Consider the following 4,949-nt stretch of genomic DNA (forward strand, 5'->3'; position numbering starts at 1 on the left):
CAAGAGGGGAGTTCCCCAGCCTGTAGGTATGGTGCCGGTTGTTCCTCCCCAGGTGCATCACCTTGCACTTGTCTGTGTTGAACCCCATCCTGTTCTCCTCCGCCCATCCTTGTAACCTGTCAAGGTCCAACTGTAGCCTGTTGCTCCCTTCTATTGTGCCCACATCCCCCCACATCTTGGTATCATCAGCAAATCTGAACAGGGTGCTTTGCACCCCCTCATCCAAATCACTGATGAAGATGTTGAACAGGGCGGGCCCGAGGACCGAGCCCTGCGGGACCCACTGCCCACGTCCTTCCAGGCCGAGAAGGACCCATCCACTACCACCCTCTGGGTGTGGCTCTCTAGCCAGCTGGCGACCCATTGGACTGTGTGGGTGTCTACGCCACAGTCCCCCAGTTTCCTAATGAGAACGGGGTGAGAGACAGTGTCAAAAGCCTTCCGGAAGTCCAGGAAGACTATATCCACTGCTACCCCTGCATCCAATGATTTAGTGACCTGATCGTAGAAGGCCACCAGTGAAGAAGTTCCTCCTAATGTCCAGTCTAAATCTGCTCTCTGCTAGCTTGTGGCCATTATTTCTTGTAACCTCCAGGGTCGCCTTGGTGAATAAATACTCACCAATTCCCTTCTGTGCCCCCATGATGAACTTATAGGCAGCCACAAGGTCGCCTCTCAACCTTCTCTTGAGGAGGCTGAAAAGGCCCAGTTTCTCTAGTCTCTCGTCGTAGGGCTTGGTCTGCAGGCCCTTAACCATACTTATTATTCCGCAAGACCTCCTATAATCTTCCAAGAACTGCTCATTTCGAAAATCTATTATCTCCAATTATTTTCAAAGGAGCAAAGGCCACAAGCTTCCTTAGTAAAGATAGCCACTGCTTCCTAACTTGCTCCTAGCAAGGTTTTCCCCCCCTTAGGAGAATAATATGCTATCTTCTCCGAGAAGTCCCTTGCTTCATTCCTACTGGTGGAAATAGGATGTAGTGGCCATTCTGGAAGTGGGCAATATCCAGGTTTGCATGAAGAAGAGATTTTATGCATCTGTCCTTTTAAAGGTGACTGACATTTTAGTTATGAATTACAATGGTAAAAATTAACATTAACTTGAAATACTTATTTCTACAAACTACCTGAAACACCCTAACAACTTAAACATAGGAGGGATTAATTGTATAGAAAAATATGGAATACAGAAGGAAGAAAGAAACGGAGGTGTATGCTCTGGTTGTTTTGGTGATGCAAAGCAGCTGTCCATATCTACCTTAATTAGCAACACTTCCTTGCTGTTTAACTGTTACTGCTCAGGAGTAGAGCTAATTAAACAGTACTAGTAATAACACCCATCATTTCAAAAAAACTGATATGACATCTTCAGATAATTAAAATATCAGATTCTTACACGTTTTTTGTTTAGGTATGATGTTTATGAACTGTTTAATTTAAAGAGACATGGAAATTCCTTAACAGAAAAAAGGAGTGAAGATGGAGCATACATACAAATAATTTTAAATAAGCTACATCAAAATGTTGCAATAATCAAAAAAAACAACAACAAAAAAACAACAAAAAACCCACACCCCACAAACAAAACATTCTAATGACTGGAAATTCATAATTAAAATTAAAGAGAAAGATAATGAGGCTGGATTGGGGTACTCAAACTCTGGCCCACAGGCCAAACGGCTCACAGAGCCATCGCATCTGGCCAGGGTGGATCCCCACCAGTAGGACTGCAGTAGGGTTGCAGGGTTCCATCCACAAAGAGGTGCAGGAAGCCATGCCTGTCACCTGAAGAACAAAAACTGGGCTTAACAGGTATGTCGGTACGGTGGTGCAAGGCAGCAGTGCACAAAGATGCACCACTCTATGTACAAGCTCTTATCTCCAGGACTGGAAGTAGCATAGTTGTGTTAGCATGGCTTTGTGTGTGTGCCAACAGGACCTGCTTATGAAGTCTGAGAAGTGGTGTTTATTTTTCCTTTAGTGCTGTACTAACGTGGTTAAACTTCTCTCACTCCCCGCTGTAAAAGTACCAAACCCCAAGCCTCACATGCCCAGTTAGAGCCAGGCTGTGCCCCCTTCCCCATGCAGGGCCAGGCTGGAGTCAGACCTCCACCCAACAAGGCTGATTCATATCCTTTTCCCAGCAGGGCCAGGCCATGGCCCATTCTCCCCCCACCCCAAGGCTAGGAAATGCCCCCCCCTGCCCACCCCCCGCAAAGATGGGCTGGGGCCAGGCCACATCCCCTTCCCCGCTACACAGGGCCAGATCATATTCCCACCTTCCCCCTACCCCAGCAGAGCTGGGTGAAGTCCCCTTCCCCCTCCATGGCCAGATGGTGGCTGTCATGCTGGCCCTAGGTGCTGGATCAAAACCCACCATTCAGCCTACTGGGTAAAAAATTTTGAACACATTGGATTAGATGATCACTGTATGGGGTTACTACAAGGCAGAGTTGACACTGTATCAACTTAACTGTGTATTTTCATACTTTATAGAACTACTTTGGGGAATAAATGCAATTCTCTGAAATTTTAATATACATTACTGGAATTTATTTGACTAAATTGAATTTTGTACATAGCTTTTACCTGGCAAATAAGTACACAGGCCCAGAGTACTTTGCTCAATTTAACTCTAAGTTCAGAGAACTTGATATCATTCTTTTGACAACTGACATGCTTTCAAAGGTCTGAACAGCATCTTCTAAAATGTGTAAATGAGATACCAGTCATTTTGACAGAGTATTTGTGCCACAGCATTATGATCCTTTCAACTGCTATGGAAGCTACCCTCCTTTCCGTTTGTCAGCTGACAGATACTTTTAATGCATGGTTACTAAATCATTCAATTAACCACAAAAACCCAGTATGGGGGAAGGGGTCTCAGCCACCCAAGAAAACCACATAGGGAAGGAGGAAGGAAGTAGTAAGAGCAAGGGATTATCATTCTATTTAAAAAAAAAAAGAAAAGAAAAGAAAAGTTAGTGCAATTCCTTTCTCTGGTTCTCCGAAAGGGCCTCGTCTTTTAAGGCACCATCTGGATCAGGGCTGTCCAAGTTCTCAACAGCCAAGAGGACCACCCCACCCTGCCCGGACCATAAGTGTAGCACAGGCAGCCCAGCTGCCTGGCACTGCATGTGCAAGCTCACCCTGCTCCTGGCCCTTTGCTGCTGTGTGCCACAATGGCAGCTCCCTCCTCTGCTGCCACATGTAACACAGGCAGACCAGTTCCCCTCTTGTGTGAGCAACTTGGGAGCTCCCCAATGTCAAGTTCACACTGCCCCAGGACCTTATGCCCAGGGACCAGCTGCACCCTGTTTTTGAAAGGTCCTGGGTAATCAGGGGAAGCTTCCTAGTCTCAGATTTTCCAGACTTGAGACTTTTACAAAGCTCAGTGAAATCCAGTTGCACCACTTCCCTTTGAACGTGCCAGCTTCCCACAAACCAACACATTCAGAGGATGTCTGTCCATGCAGCTGGGCTGCATGTACTGCTCCTGGATGCCTACATGCCACACATTCAAAATTAAGAGTGATAAATATGGAACATCTTTGTGGTTGGTTTTGTGTTTTATCTGTTTTAAATGCAACTTACCACACAGGTAAGATATTTAATCAAGCAATTCACACATTAATGTTATGCAAAAAGCAATGTTTGCCAGGGGCCTACATTCTGCAGCTCTTACTTGCTCTCTCATTGGGTTTGAGTTCTGTAAAAAGATCTAGAATAGTTCACTAAAAATGTATATATAAGCTAGTAGTTGCATTTCCTTCACCACCCTACGCTACACAAAAAAGTCTATCAAAACCAAAGGAGGCAATTATGTTCTTTATGTAACAACTTTTTTTTTTTTTTTTTTTTTTAAATAGAAAGAGAGCAAAACTACAACCCTACATAAGGTGCTTTGGATCACATAGACATAAATAACTGCCTCCCTGCTATGGCGACACTGAAGTTCATAGGGATGCTTCTGTGCACAGGACCTACACCTGCATGCCTGAGGGTGGGATACTAAACATTACCAGAGGAGCATCCTCAACTGCAGAATTTACTATCCCAGTGGGTCCATCACAGGATCTGTTAACTTACAGGAAACATCTAAAAGTAACCTCTTTTTCCCTGAAGCTTTAAAAACACCAACTTGCAGGTTTTCCACTTTTACTTTATTTTAGAGCCAAGAGGAAAAGGCCTGGTTCAAAAGAACATGCACAGTAAAACCCCTCAAGCCTCTATGTTGCCTGAGGACTTCCATGACAGCCCTTATTAAAATTAAGTCTTAGCTCAAATCTGCCCTGTTGCAACTTATAACCAAATCCTTACTGTGTTTTCAATCACTCCATCTAGTATTTCGTTTGCTCAAACATTTCAACACCAAACCATGGCATAACTATCAGACCAGGTGAGGATTTTAAACATCTAGTGGAGAAGTCCAACTTGGATAATAACTTGGGAAGTTGTACAGCTGGGCCCTGCCTCAGCCAGAGGGCTGGGACTAGGTGACCTCTGGAGGTCCCTTCTACCCCATTTCTGTGTGATTTATATAAACCACCTCACAGTGCGGCAGCTGGAGCGCGCAGGACATCTAGGGGAAGCTCAAGCTTCTCCACCCTGAATACTACTTTCCCTGCACCCCCACCACCTAGAAGGCTTCTGTCTGCTGGCTACAGGTCGCATTTCAAAAGCCGCCCTCCTTCCCCCGCCTCCTCACGTAGGTAAAGGGAAGCGCAGCGGTTTGGAGGAAGGAAGAGCAGAGCGGGGCCGCATGTGGCACCACTCCGGGGAGCCCGCGCGTTTGTTCCAGGCACCGTAAGGAGAAGCGCTGCAGTGCCGGGCCGGGCCGGGCCCGGGGGGAGAGGGGTGTAGGATTAGCCCCCGGCCCCATGCACCTTCAACCCCACCAGACCGCCCCGACCCGGGCCCTCGAGTGCGCTCCAACCCGCGCCCCG

The 4,949-nt window shown here is 46.4% G+C and overlaps 1 protein-coding gene across 1 annotated transcript in view; it reads left to right on the plus strand.

The window, feature by feature from the left end:
- The first annotated feature begins 4,711 nt into the window (after window positions 1-4,711).
- Window positions 4,712-4,949, plus strand: part of DGLUCY (D-glutamate cyclase) — a 104,753-nt gene continuing 104,515 nt past the window's right edge. The window contains exon 1 of the mRNA XM_025191262.1: window positions 4,712-4,809. The gene's annotated coding sequence lies outside the window, so the exon portion shown is untranslated. The remainder of the gene's footprint in view (window positions 4,810-4,949) is intronic.

Source organism: Alligator sinensis, unplaced genomic scaffold (genome assembly GCF_000455745.1).
Source record: "Alligator sinensis unplaced genomic scaffold, ASM45574v1 scaffold608_1, whole genome shotgun sequence".
Taxonomy (NCBI): domain Eukaryota; kingdom Metazoa; phylum Chordata; order Crocodylia; family Alligatoridae; genus Alligator; species Alligator sinensis.